The sequence below is a fragment of the Littorina saxatilis genome, linkage group LG6 (assembly GCF_037325665.1).
Source record: "Littorina saxatilis isolate snail1 linkage group LG6, US_GU_Lsax_2.0, whole genome shotgun sequence".
Taxonomy (NCBI): domain Eukaryota; kingdom Metazoa; phylum Mollusca; class Gastropoda; order Littorinimorpha; family Littorinidae; genus Littorina; species Littorina saxatilis.
Window position 1 is genome coordinate 6,736,198 of NC_090250.1, and position 16,096 is coordinate 6,752,293.

General features: G+C 39.9%; 1 long non-coding RNA gene across 1 annotated transcript; it reads right to left on the reverse strand.

Annotated features, from left to right (window-relative positions):
• Nucleotides 1-4,195: 4,195 nt before the first annotated feature.
• On the reverse strand, nucleotides 4,196-13,087 carry LOC138968359 (uncharacterized). Its single transcript, XR_011456153.1, has 2 exons — nucleotides 12,673-13,087; nucleotides 4,196-4,368 (listed from the first exon to the last, which is right to left on the reverse strand). It is a non-coding gene; the product is annotated as an uncharacterized lncRNA (long non-coding RNA).
• Nucleotides 13,088-16,096: the final 3,009 nt, after the last annotated feature.

Below are 16,096 nucleotides of genomic sequence, written 5' to 3' on the forward strand. Positions count from 1 at the left end.
TGTTTTGTTGTGGGGAGTAAGGCATCTTTAATGTGATCGTTTTGTTGTGGGGAGTAAGGCATCTTTAATGTGATCGTTTTGTTGTGGGGAGTAAGGCATCTTTAATGTGATTGTTTTGTTGTGGGGAGTAAGGCATCTTTAATGTGATCGTTTTGTTGTGGGGAGTAAGGCATCTTTAATGTGATCGTTTTGTTGTGGGGAGTAAGGCATCTTTAATGTGATCGTTTTGTTGTGGGGAGTAAGGCATCTTTAATGTGATCGTTTTGTTGTGGGGAGTAAGGCATCTTTAATGTGATCGTTTTGTTGTGGGGAGTAAGGCATCTTTAATGTGATTGTTTTGTTGTGGGGAGTAAGGCATCTTTATTGTGATCGTTTTGTTGTGGGGAGTAAGGCATCTTTAATGGGATCGTTTTGTTGTGGGGAGTAAGGCATCTTTAATGGGATCGTTTTGTTGTGGGGAGTAAGGCATCTTTAATGTGATTGTTTTGTTGTGGGGAGCTAGGCATCTTTAATGTGATCGTTTTTGTGTGAGCCAAATATTGGAACTAAAACATATTGTCAATTCTTTTTTGTTACGAGAGTTCTGTGTAAAGATAATTATGAATCCAAAAGTGGAGGTGACACAAAGGACTTTCTTTGTCAGATAAAGAAACACCCTTTTGGCATGCAGTACAAATGAATATTACATTGAAGGCACACTTCTTTCCGTGTGAACAGTTGGGCACTTTAACTGAGAAGAGGTTTACCTGTCTCCAGTGTTACTGCACTTTAACTGAGAAGAGGTTTACCTGTCTCCAGTGTTACTGCACTTTAACTGAGAAGAGGTTTACCTGTCTCCAGTGTTACTGCACTTTAACTGAGAAGAGGTTTACCTGTCTCCAGTGTTACTGCGCTTTAACTGAGAAGAGGTTTACCTGTCTCCAGTGTTGCTGCGCTTTAACTGAGAAGAGGTTTACCTGTCTCCAGTGTTACTGGGCTTTAACTGAGAAGAGGTTTACCTGTCTCCAGTGTTACTGCACTTTAACTGAGAAGAGGTTTACCTGTCTCCAGTGTTACTGCACTTTAACTGAGAAGAGGTTTACCTGTCTCCAGTGTTACTGCACTTTAACTGGGAAGAAGTTTATCTGCCTCCATTGTCGAAAATTAATGTCTCGACCCGTGTCAAATGTTATATTTTGGTAGAAAATGCAACGTTTTTATAGAAGTTTTGACGAATAGAAATGAACCTCCTATTTGGGGGACAGCTTTAACTCAAAGACCGGAACAAAAGTGGTGAAGGTGGGGTGGGTTTCAAGCGGGGTGGGGAGGGGGAGGGGGGGGGGGTTAGGGGACGAGACAGCCAGATGCACTGAGCATGCCAGGGATATGAATAGTGCATGGGGCTGTAGACACAGCAATGCACTTTATCAGCCCGCGCTGTCGCTCATTGATTTCTTTATTTCTTTCTCTTCACATTCTTTCACGTGCACATTCATGACACTAAAAATGTCCATCAGCTAAGCACTCATGATTGACTGCTGCACACAAGCCCGGATCGTCACTGTTTGTCGGTGATCTGATCGATCGACTTTATCACCACTGTTAGCGTCAGCATGCTTCACAATGATTATATAGTCACTGTTTGTCGATGATCTGATCGATTATATAGTCCATGTTTTTTGTTGATCTGATCTATTATATAGTCCCTGTTTGTCGTTGACCTGATCGATCGACTTAATCACCACTGTTAGCGTCAGCATGCTTCACAATGATTATATAGTCACTGTTTGTCGATGATCTGATCGATCGACTTGATCACCACTGCAAGCGTCAGCATGCTCCACAATCATTATAATAATAGTCCCTGTTTGTCGTTGATCTGATCGATTATATAGTCCATGTTTTTTGTTGATCTGATCTATTATATAGTCCCTGTTTGTCGTTGACCTGATCGATCGACTTTATCACCACTGTTAGCGTCAGCATGCTTCACAATGATTATATAGTCACTGTTTGTCGGTGATCTGATCGATCGACTTGATCACCACTGTAAGCGTCAGCATGCTCCACAATCATTATATAGTCCCTGTTTGTCGTTGATCTGATCGATTATATAGTCCGTGTTTGTCGTTGATCTGATCGATTATACAGTCCCTGTTTGTCGTTGATCTGATCGATCGACTTTATTACCACTGCTAGCGTCAGCATGCTTCACAATGATGATATAGTCCCTGTTTGTCGTTGATCTGATCGATCGACTTTATTACCACTGCTAGCGTCAGCATGCTTCACAATGATGATATAGTCCCTGTTTGTCGTTGACCTGATCGATCGACTTAATCACCACTGCATGCGTCAGCAGGCTTCACAAAGATGATATAGTTCCTGTTTTCTACCGGACAGAACGGTTTTCATAGTTGTACGTTTTTTGTTGTTGTCTTTGTTGTTCGTTTACAGTCTGGGGGGGGGGGGGTGGTTAAGAGACAAGCATTAAAATGCACATTCGCGTGGCAGATATAAAAATTACTCGTTAGTTATTGTTTTTATCCATTCGCGACTTTTCTTTCTTTCTTTCGTTCTGTCTGTCTGTCTTTCTCTCTACTTTTTTACCTTTTCATTCTTTGTTGTCGTTGTGTTGCGGCAGGGAACAAGTTGTATGGTTCAAAAATGTTTGTGTTTGTGTACGGAAGGGTCAAGGAAGGATGAGAAGCGGTGAGGGGAGGGGGGGGGGTGAGAGGTGATGGTGTATTTGTAAAGGAAGGACCGGGGATGATTTGCAACAGCTATTAATGTGACGTCGATGTCAGCATTCACAGTGTTCTTTGTCTCTTGCCGAGAATAACATCAGACCCACACAATAAAATCCACATTCGCGTGACACACAGACAAATCACTGGTCATTATTCATTATTCGCATCACAGCCAGAAACATTACTCGTCATTTTTCTCTATTCGCATCACAGCCAGAAACATTACTCGTCATTTTTCTCTATTCGCATCACAGCCAGAAAGAGTACTCGTCATTATTCATTATTCGCGTCACAGCCAGAAACATTACTCGTCATTATTCTTTATTCGCATCACAGCCAGAAACATTACTCATCTTTTTTCTCTATTCGCGTCACAGCCAGAAAGAGTACTCGTTATTATTCTTTATTCGCATCACAGCCAGAAACATATATTACTCGTCATTATTATTTCTTCGCGTGACAGACGGACACATTACTCGTCTTTATTCTTTATTCGCACCACAGCCAGAAACATTACTCGTCATTATTCTTTATTCGCGTGACAGACGGACACATTACTTGTCATTATTCTTTATTCGCGTGACAGACACATTACTCGTCTTTATTCTTTATTCGCACCACAGCCAGAAACATTACTCGTCATTATTCTTTATTCGCGTGACAGACAGACACATTACTCGTCATTATTCTTTATTCGCGTGACAGACAGACACATTACTCGTCATTATTCTTTATTCGCATCACAGCCAGAAACATTACTCGTCATTATTCTTTATTCGCTCCACATCCAGAAGCATTACCGGTCATTATTCTTTATTCGCGTGACAGACAGACACATTACTCGTCATTATTCTTTATTCGCGTCACAGCCAGAAACAGTACCCCAGCAAACAATTTTACGTTGTATTCACGTTATATTCACGTTGGGTTACGTTGGGTTTACGTTGCGTTTCAACGTTTTTTTACGTAGATTTGTATGGACGAAATCACGTGGGAATAACGTTGGAAAACAACGTTGCATTTTACGTGACACCAACGTGAATGCAACGTGAATTATTGGTGGAGGTGGATTGTTCGTAAAAACATTACGTGAATTTTACGTTGTCACAACGTGAATTTTTGGTTGTGGTTGTGGTTTGGTTGAAATTGCGTTGCATTTTTACGTAATGTCCACGTGAATGGAACGTAAATTTTAGGTCAAAATTTAGCTCAAAAATTACGTGAATTCTACGTTGACACAACGTAAAAGTTGTGTTTTGGTGCATTTTTCCTGATAAAATTTACGTGAATTACACGTCGACACAACGTGAATTTTTGGTTGTGGTTGTGGTTTGGTTTGATTTCGACGTGAATGCAACGTTGAGAGTGAATGTAGGTTTTGGTAAATGTATCCACGCACACACACCAACTTTCACACTCAGTCACAGATCATAAGGACTATTACATGTAACACCATAAACTCAAGATACGATCAACAATTTTATTTCATAACAAAAACATGCATATTATGTTGCGGAGAAATTAAAAATGCACGCAGCTTAGCAGGGCAACAGCACAGCATATTCAATCGATTTCATTCTTTGTCCTGGTGGTCCTCTTCTCCCAGGCAGTCCTCGATGCGCCTCTTTGATGCTGGTCGCTAAACAAAGCAAAGACAGCACATTGATATTAGTGACACCATATATATACGAATCCCACACACACACACACACACTCACACACAAACTCACACTAGCGCGTCACCTTATTCCCACTACTATGAGTTATACACAACTACAATAAGCGATAAACGTTTCATATGCTGATCAGGATGCAATGAACTTTGACACGCTCCAATTAAAGCCCATTATAGGGGCCGGTGTCCGTCTCTCTCCTTGAGGATAAAAGGGCTCACAGCCTTTTCAACATTGTTATCAAAATCAAAGTCTTTCGGTAACCTGGAAAGCTCCTCGGAGCTAGTACTGTCTCAATTATCCACCGATCGCCGTAGGTCGAAGTTGAAGACTATCAAGTGTATGCATGTTGTAGAGGTGGGAGGTGCACAGAAAATGGAAGCAATCATTACAATCAAACTTTGTTTGTTAAATACACTACTCTTTGTCATCGGAAACTAAAAGTTATTTGGTTTTGGCCTTTTTTTTCACAGATTATACATTGTAAATGAAAAAAAGCAAAATGAAGCAATACCAAATGAAAACAAAATGTTCAGAAACATACATGATACATGGGTAGTATCAAAACGGTTGGTTGGTTAACCTAAGCTTAACGTCCTCACAGAAACTAGTGCCAATTAGGGACATGAAGTGGTTATATGCTGGGACAAAACGGTTGGGAAAAAGGAGAACTTTAAAGTTGCCATCAAGAAAGAGAGGGATGGGTGGTTTCAACTTGCAAGGGTAATAAGAAAGCAGTGAGAGAGACAATTAAGGGCGACATGTGCGATCAAGTTGAATTTGAAAGTCCAGCACCTATAATTACAAGTTTTCCACGTTATATTTCCAGTGTTATCCATGCCAAGAAGGTTCCTTTTTTTCCAACCTTCATCTGTCCGACACGTGCGATCTCACTTTTTCAGTGAGTTATTTTTTCCCTTTAACATCTGGTTGCCAGACTTCCGTCAACCTCTTGTCAAATTTCACACTGTGATTCTCACGTATCTGATCGCTTCTTTAAGAGCACTTGACAGTGTCCAGTCAATCACTTCTTTCAGACGGGTCATAAAATTGCAAAGGCTCCTAAATGCCCCGCTCCTGTACAAACTGTGGGGGGAGGATCTATGGGGGGGGGGGGGGGGGGGGGGGATCTTAGATTGAGAGGAGACGGAATGCATGGAACGGAATTATTATGAATCGTTTTGTAGTTTTTGTGTCTGGGGCATGTAAACAAAACAAAAATGAGCAAAATTCTGAGAGAAAAACGGGAGCTTTATCAAAGCAAATTTGTTTTACAGTTGTTGTGATTATTTAACGACAAGAGGAGACACAATACAATTTGTTATACTTTTGATTTCTAAGAGTTGAAATCAATTACGCAGATATATTATAAGTCTACAAAGCCATGACGGTGCCAAAATAGCATGATAGCATTTTTGAATATTTCACTAATCAGAGCAGCAGAATTCTAACTTCATTAAAAAAATCAATCTAATCAAAGAATTTAGTAAGCACTGAAGGCATCGTGATCATTAAAAAATCTCACAACTTAAGAACATCATACCTCTGCATAAATTACGCTTATGCAGTATGTTTCTTCCGATTAATGCAAACACTTTTTTTTGTCGCAGAGCAGGGACCCGGCATTGATACCGTCACCTGAAAAAGACCTACATTTTGTAATTGACAATGACTTAAAAAGGCACGTGTCCTAAGCATATAGGAAAGGTAATACATGTACACTCAACGGTGTCTTTTGCACACTGCTATCTGACAAATTATTTAGAGCGGTCATCAGAAGCAGGCGACGATAGTCGAGTGATTTATTACCCACGGGGGGTTGAGGCTGCAGACAATTAACTGTGAACTGAGAAGGGGTAAGCGGTGGGGGCGGAGGGGGTTAAAAGGGGGAGGGAGTGGGGTGGCAGACATAAAATAATGAAAACTTGTTACGGTCCGACTTTGGGTTTGGTGTGTGTTGGCTACGCTGATGTCTCAAGTAGACTCACGTTCATAAGGGGGTGGGTAAATCAACATGGTCGGCAACTTTATGATCCAGGTCGACAAAAGACAGTCAAGTGTGTAATTAGCCAATCAGTCAGATGACATCAAGGTGTCAAGTTCTGAATTCTTCTCATACCACCGTTCCGACCTCATCTCTCGGACAAAAGTTGGACAACCAAGTTTTGGAAGAAATTTTCAAGGAAGAATGACATCACAGGTTTCTGGAAAGCAAGGATTCGGGACAAAAGAAAGAATAACTGACACTATAACACACACACACACATACACACACACACACAAACACACACACAAAGACACACACAAACACACACACAGGCACGAACTCAAACAAACACACTGGCACACCACACACACACTGACACCACACACACACACCGACACCACACACACACACACACACACACACTCACACTCACACACTCACGCACGAACACACACATACAAACTTGCGCGCGCGCGCACTGATTTCTAAACAACAACAACAGTAAGCAGTGAACGATGCATATGCTAATCATGAGGCAAGAAATGAATGTGGCAAGTTTGATTCAACTTTGACCCGCTCTAAATCCCACGTTGTACACAGTCTGTCTCCCTGAGGATAAAAGGGCTCACAGTTTCCAAAACTTGTGATCAAAATCAAAGTCTTTCAGTAACCTGGAAAGCTACTTAGAGTGCTGTCTCAATTATCCCCCTATCGCCGTAGGTCGAAGTTGAGGACTATCAAGTGTATAGGGAGGGGTAGGGGGAGGGAGGAAGGGAATTGTTACGACACGACTTTGTCGTGTAAAAGGAAATGATGGGTGGCACGCGGATATCCGTGGGATGTTCAGACATGGAAATTGCTCAAAATAACGATTATCTATTAAACTCATAGCTCATGGATTTCCATTAAGTACTTTTACCCCGCGTTGTACTTGAAGTCCGACACCTAGTGTGAAAACGATCGTTCAATAGTCCAATTACATATTTCTGCCCCTTTTCCCGTTTAACCCCCAAATAACAACAACTACAACAAAGACAGCAAGAGCGACGACGACGACAACAAAATGTTGGAACCAAATTGAAATCATTGCAAACAAGACACCAGTAAATGTCGGACACCTACATGGTGGTTTTCAAGTTCCTCATTTTGTTACATGTCCCCATACAACACTTTACCTATTGATTTTGTTATTTGGTTAGTTAATTTGAAATTAATGTTAAAGTTCCTAATTTGTTATCTAAATTTCGCCATAACGCATTTATTAACTCATTCATTTATGAACTTATTTATGTATCATTTCCCTATTCGTCTATTTGTTTATTTTTTTATTTCAGTTATTTCGGCATGTAGGTATTTCGGTTGTAAGCAATTCAGTTATAATAAAACAAATTCACCCATTATTAGAAAGGAGAAAACAAATTGGAATGTCGGGTGCACATTCCAAGTTGATCCCTTTTTTAACTAAAAATAGCGCGCGTTATTACTAACAATGCTCTTTTTCAAGCTTATAAAATATAAAGCCCACATGTTAAAATACCTTGACAACTACAAAGTGGGAAATTACAACGACGGTCAACAGTCAGAGTTATATATTGCTTGCAAGCCTGTCCGCCCTGTATCCAAGATATCCCCCATGCACTGGCATGGTCCTAAGAGGACACACATATTACTCAACAGTAAATTCCAGTAAGCCTTTAGTCGGACTCTGTCATTTTTATGTTTGTGAATGTCACAGAAAAAAACCCACAACTCCCAAGATCAAGGAAGCATGATTAACCATTCAGTCAATTCAAGGGAATGCACGCTGAAAACGTCCGCTTTCATTTCACCTAAGAGGGGGAGGAAGGTGTTTTGTTAATTTTCTGTTGCTGGTACTCGCACGTGTCCAAAGTGTGTGGGAAAAAGATCAAGTCGCGTAAGGCGAAATTACTACATTTAGTCAAGCTGTGGAGCTCACAGAATGAAACTGAACGCACTGCATTTTTTCCCAATGACCGTAGTCCGCCGCTCGTACAAAGGGCGGTGAAATTAACGACCCTGTTTAGCGCGGAAGTGGTTGCGCTCTGTTGCATAGCACGCTTTTCTGTACCTCTCTTCGTTTTAACTTTCTGAGCGTGTTTTTAATCCAAACATATCATATCTACATGTATATGTTTTTGGAATCAGGAATCGACAGGGAATACGATGAAATTGTTTTTAGATCGATTTCGGAAAATTAATTTTAATCATAATTTTTATATTTTTAATGTTTAGAGCTTGTTTGTAATCCAAATATAACATATGTATACGTTTTTGGAATCAGAAAATGACGAAAAATAAGATGAAAATGTTTTTGGATCGTTTGATAAAAAAATAATTTTAATTACAAGTTTCCGATTTTTAATGACCAAAGTCATTAATTAGTTTTTAAGCCATCAAGCTGAAAGTCCGGCCTTCGTCGAAAATTGCTTTGCCAAAATTTCAATCAATTTGATTGAAAAATAGTGGTTTCGCTGTGCTGCATAGCACGCTTTTCTGTACCTCTCTTCGTTTGATTTAAACTGTTTTATTTAACGTTTGTGCATTATTTACAAATAAAAAACGCATATAGAGTAAACAACACAAGCATAATGCTTATAGTGGTGTTTACAGTTTTCTAGAAAAATACATATAAATGGCGGCTATTGTACAGTTTAAATGAAGAGCAAGCAAACATGAAAAGAAAATTGAATGAAAAATGTACATCAAAACAAAAATCCGTTTAAGAATACATATATTATATTTTTCGTTTTAACTTTGTGAGCGTGTTTTTAATCCAAACATATCATATCTATATGTTTTTTTTAATCAGGAACCGACAAGGAATAAGACGAAATTGTTTTTAAATCGATTTCGGAAATTTGATTTTGATAATAATTTTTATATTTTTAATTTTCAGAGCTTGTTTTTAATCCAAATATAACATATTTATATGCTTTTTGAATCAGATAATGACGCAGAATAAGATGGAATTGTTTTTGGAACGTTTGATCAAAAAAATAATTTTAATTACAAGTTTCCGATTTTTAACGACCAAACTCACTCATTAGTTTTTAAGCCACCAAGCTGAAATACAATACCGAAGTCCGGCCTTTGTCGAAGATTGCGTGGCCAAAATTTCAATCAATTTGATTGAAAAATGAGGGTGTGACAGTGCCGCCTCAACTTTTACAAAAAGCCGGATATAACGTCATCGATTGATTGAAAAAAGGAAAAAAAATGTCCGGGGATATCATTCCCAGGAACTCTCATGTAAAATTTCATAAAGATCGGTCCAGCAGTTTAGTCTGAATCGCTCTACACACACACACGCACAGACACACACAGACACACACAGACACACAGACACACACACACACACACACACACACAGACACACACACACACACACACACACACACACACACACATCACGACCCTCGTCTCGATTCCCCCTCTATGGACATTCTGTGAGTTCGACAGCTTGACTAAATGTTGTATTTTCGCCTTACGCGACTTGTTTTTTGCTGTATGTTTCTCTCTTTTTCTTTATTTTGTCTTATATGTCTGTAATGAACATTTTAAAATGAAGAGGAAAAACACTACCCACGATCCTCTCAACGAAACAGTACATTAAAAAACCTGCGCACGCGCAAACACACACAAACACAACTTTTCGAGAAAACATTGGCTGCATTTTTTTTTACTGGTGAGCGTACCCTAAAAAGAAATCCAACATGTGTTGTCCATATGATTTGCCCGTTCGGTTTTCTTTTGTTCTCATACGCGAGATGTCTCAAGAGGACCCATTTTGGCAAAGTTTAGAGGAGGGGGGGAGCATGTCCGTAATTTTATTATCCAAGTGAACAAACGATCGACAAAAGCCCGACAAAAGACTGCCAAGTGCCGTAAATGAGTCAGGTAAGATCAAGGTGCGATTTTTGACTTGTACTTCATACCAGTTTTCCTCGCCTCTTCTCTCCTTAACAAAGGTCTAGCAACAAAGTTTGGGGGGTGTAATCTCATAAGGAGTGACATAATATCACATGCGAATATGAGGGAACGAGACAGAAGAATGAATAAAACAGCCGCTATTACGCTATCTGTGTTGTGGCTGGAAGAAAAAGAAAAAGAAAGAATACCGTCCGACTAACACGAAGAAGAATGGGAAAAAATCTTAAATAAAGGGAGAGGTACAAAGGTTGCGATTCATCTCAGCTAGATATTATTCACGATTTTTGTAAACATACATGTAGTAAGCCTATACTCGCATCAGACACATATTTTACATGTATCAGCATCCTACATTTTGTCCGTGTCTGCCTTCTGGCCGGGTTTGCGATTTCTACATATTATATTCATGTGTTCTTCTCTCTGACAGTGCGGGCTTAACTTTTACAAACGGGAAAATATGACATCAAATAACGCTATCAAATATCGGAGAACAGCCACACAAGCGAATGCTCTCAAGAATATGTAAACCAATGTTCATCAAAATCCGTCAGGTAGCACACACACCCACACACACCCACACACACACACACACACACACACAGTCCGAGTGTGTCATTACTTGAATAAGGTGTGCACGTTAAAGATCCCACGATTGACAAAAGGGTCTTTCCTGGCAAAATTGTATTGGCATAGATAAAAATGTCCACCAAAATACCCGTGTGACTTGGAATAATAGGCCGTGAAAAGTAGGATATGCGCCGAAATGGCTGCGATCTGCTGGCCGATGTGAATGCGTGATGTATTTTGTAAAAAAAATTCCATCTCACACGGCATAGATAAAAATCCCTGCGCCTTGAATATGTGCGCGATATAAATTGCACAAAATAAAAATACAAAAATAAATAAATAAATCCCTGCGCTTAGAACTGTACCCACGGAATACGCGCGATATAAGCCTCATATTGATTGATTGATTGAATCAGTGAATGTGAAAAGACTATGGGTAGTCGTCTAAGACAGGTTAAAATCAGTCTAACGAATGACTACACAAACCTGCATGTGTCAGGTTTTAATTTTTGTTTGTTTGTTCTTTCTTTATTTTGTTTTGTTATTTCGTACGTTCGTTGATAAAATGCCGTCCCAACCTGCCGCCCACACACACACACACACCACACACACACACACACACACACATTATAATCCCCCCTCCCGAATCCCCTCCCCCATTCTCCACCCGATAGCTCCTCTTTGTCTCACTCTCTCCTCCTTACAAATAACAATTTGATACGTTCATCTTTAATCCACCCCCCTCCCCGAATCACCTCCCCATTCTCCACCCGATAGCTCCTCTTTGTCTCGCTCTCTCCCCCGGTGTGACGTTTTCATCTTTCGCCGTGTTGATATTTCGCTTCTCGGCCTCGTTGAACTAGTATAAACTCTACACTGAACAAAAAAACACCCTACGATAGTACTGATGAGCGACCTTGTGTACCTTACATTCATGGGGTCAAATTTGTCCAACCAATTTGTTGTATTTAACTTAGAAATTTGATTCATCCTAAAATGTTTCCTTCTTACTCAAGGGACGTAACCACTCAGTACACGTTTTCGAAGAATTAGATTTTGGGGTTGAAATCTATTAAATTTTACCACCAATTTTCTTCACATGCAAGAAACTGACATGCTTTTCGTCCTTAAATAATTTCACTTCTTAATTTTACCAGGAAACAACATTTCAGTCTTGAGTATATGTCGAGGGGGAAATATGTACACAGGCGAAAGATTGAAATCGTGACACCGGCAGGGTATCTCGGCTGCCTACTTGAGTGAGTAACAGAACAGGTCGACAAAAGACAGTCAAGTATGTAATGAGCCAATGTGTCAAGTTCTGAATTCTCCTCATACCACTGTCCGCTGGGCAGATTCACTTGAACTTGAAGCAGCTTGTCTGGATACATCGTCCTCCCTCAAGATCGTAAAATGCCCAATTAAGTACTTGAGATATCAATGGCCGCCCCCGCTTTCAGTCTCATGCACTGAGCTAGTCTGATTAAACAGCTTTCTAAAGGTTGCGTCCGTCTATGTGAAACGTGTTTTTCCTTTGTGTTCCACTGCTTGTGACCCATTGTTTCGCTATACTGACTCAAAAGTTGAGTCTAAAAGAATGTGTATCCCTTGAACTGAGTTAGGGCTGACATTGTGACTATTGGAAAGACCCGCCATCTTTAGCCGGTCCGTTTCCAATGGTCTCGACAATCAAGTAATCTGTGCATGTGTACATGGAGTACAATAAGTGATAACGTCTCATGTGGAACAACTGAAAACAACTTACCTTCGAGTTGATTACGATGAATATTTTAGTCCTGAAAGTGTTCATCAAAGTTGAAAACCAAATTTGGGATACACAAAGTCGACCGTGGCCATCACCGGAGAACACTGTCGGTTAGTAACGCGTCTTTTTTTGGGAGGGAAAGTTTCGCACTCGCAAATCCATTTAACTCAGCAAATTCCTTGAAACAATATGCATTTATGTTATACTCTTTTCGTCTTACACAATTAGTGAACCTCTATGTTTGACCGAACATTAATTGAATAGAATATTACGAAACTAAAAATGCAGGTGAAAAAACCGAAATGATTGACAAAGTTTCGACGTTGTCTCTCTCTGTCTCTCTCTGTCTCCCTCTCTCCCCTCTGTCTCCCTCTCTGTCTCTCTCTATCTCTCTCTCTCCCTCTCTGTCTCTGTCTGTCTGTCTGTCTGTCTGTCTGTCTGTCTGTCTGTCTCTCTGTCTGTCTGTCTGTCTCTCTCTCTCTTTCTCTCTCTCTCTCTCTGTCTCTGTCTCTCTCTCTCTCTCTCTCCCCCGAGCCCTAGCCCCAATATTTTGAAGGTTAGAAACTACAGAGGACGTACATTTCTGTACAGTCACCATAAAATCTTCATTATGAATGCAAAAATGTTAACAAAATCGGCAAACCATAAAAGAACATGAAACAAGTCGCGTAAGGCGAAAATACAATATTTAGTCAAGTAGCTGTCGAACTCACAGAATGAAACTGAACGCAATGCCATTTTTCAGCAAGACCGTATACTCGTAGCATCGTCAGTCCACCGCTCATGGCAAAGGCAGTGAAATTGACAAGAAGAGCGGGGTAGTAGTTGCGCTAAGAAGGATAGCACGCTTTTCTGTACCTCTCTTTGTTTTAACTTTCTGAGCGTGTTTTTAATCCAAACATATCATATCTATATGTTTTTGGAATCAGGAACCGACAAGGAATAAGATGAAAGTGTTTTTAAATTGATTTGGACAATTTAATTTTGATAATAATTTTTATATATTTAATTTTCAGAGCTTGTTTTTAATCCGAATATAACATATTTATATGTTTTTGGAATCAGCAAATGATGGAGAATAAGATAAACGTAAATTTGGATCGTTTAATAAAAAATTTTTTTTTTTTTTTTTTTACAATTTTCAGATTTTTAATGACCAAAGTCATTAATTAATTGTTAAGCCACCAAGCTGAAATGCAATACCGAAGTCCGGGCTTCGTCGAAGATTACTTGACCAAAATTTCAACCAATTTGGTTGAAAAATGAGGGCGTGACAGTGCCGCCTCAACTTTCACGAAAAGCCGGATATGACGTCATCAAAGACATTTATCAAAAAAATGAAAAAAACGTTCAGGGATTTCATACCCAGGAACTCTCATGTCAAATTTCATAAAGATCGGTCCAGTAGTTTAGTCTGAATCGCTCTACACACACACACACAGACAGACACACACAGACACACGCACATACACACACACACGCACACACACACACACGCACACACACACGCACATACACCACGACCCTCGTTTCGATTCCCCCTCGATGTTAAAATATTTAGTCAAAACTTGACTAAATATAAAAAGGAAAGAGGTGCATTTAAAGGCTGTTGGGTACTGGCTCTCAAAATCCGTTCAGCAGAATGAGTTCGCATGTAACTGAAACTATTCTTAAAAGTTACTTGGTGATTTTAAAAGCTTGATAACACAAGTCCCATGATTTTAGACATGCTACAATGCCTTTAATCGAAGAAAGTTTGCGTTCTTGGCCGAGTCAATGCAGCTGGCTCGAAAATCACCTCCCTTGGACGCGTGACGTCTATAGCGGAATCGGCCGGGTGGAACGGCGCTCTCTTATGCCGTGCAATGGGCGCAATCGGGTAGTCTAGTCATGTCCTCAAGAATACTTCAAAGGTAGGTCAAGAGAAACTAAGGACGGGGTGCGAGGGTGACTTCTCCCAGGTTATAACATTTCAAACAATAAATAACGGAGTTCATAACATGTATTCTGCTCCCTTCCTGCTTTTTCAGGTGTAATTCCCACTTGAACCCTGTTTTAGTTCAACTTATTGGCAGATATATTGTCACGCGCCGAGGGACACAAACACACACACACATACACACACAGCCACCCACAAACACACATACACAAACTGATATGACACACACACACACATACACAAACTGATGTCACACACACACACACCCACACACTAACACGTGTACACACACACACGCACACACACACACACACTAACACGTGTAATCACATACACACACACACACACACACACACACACACACACACACACACACACACACACACACACACACACACGCACGCACGTATAGACAATCACAGAGATTATAATATATGTTCATGTATTCTGCCCCCCTCTCGCCAATTTACAAAATACAACAAGAGGTCTGATGAGCACAGTAGATCAACTTTAAACGTACACAATTATATTTTTAGCATTACTTTTCAATTCTCGTTGATGCATTAATGATGCCAGAAAATGTAACCGGACGCATTTGGAACGACAAAGCAATCAAATACATTGCGCGGTACATCGGCGCTTAATTTCATAACGTCTGACTGAGTCATTTGTTATTCGGTGATAATTTTGGACATATCTATCTCCTGTATTTGAAAATCTGTTCACCTTACGTAATTGTCAAAGGTACATTTCTTTGATAAACGATACGAAACCGTGCAGGTAAAAAATTGGTAATGACTGACGTAGGATTCGTTGTGAATTTCACGTTGAGGGCACGTTGGCGATCAATCAAACCCCAACGTTGTGTGTTTACATTGAAACTACGTTGTAGGAACGTTTGTTGTATCAAACTAACTTTTGTTTTTAAATCACGTGAATTTCACGTGAAAATCACGTGAGTATACCAACGTTGTTCGAACACCAGAAAATCACAATAATACAACGTCGATTTTACGTTGCTTTTTAAGGTGGAATCCACGTGAAATTTACGTTATGTACCAACGTGTAAAAAACAAAAAAACACAACTGTAACGCAACGTTGCTTTCACGTTGTGTTTTTTGGTTGGATCCACGTAAATTTCACGTAATCTTCGCAACATTTGTAAGACACCAAAATGCAACGTGAAATTCACGTACATTTTACGTTGTATTACAACGTCGAAAGAACACCAAAATCTCACAATGACACAACGTTGGTTTTACGTTGCGTTTTTTGGTTGGCTCAACGTAAATTTCACGTAAAGTTCGCAACGTTGCTAATGACACGAAAAATTCACATTTTCGCAACGTCGTATTTACGTTGTGTGTTTGCTGGGACTTGTCATTATTCTTTATTTGCGTGACAGACAGACACATTACTCGTCTTTATTCGCGTGACAGACAGACACATTACTCGTCATTATTCTTTATTCGCTTCACAGCCAG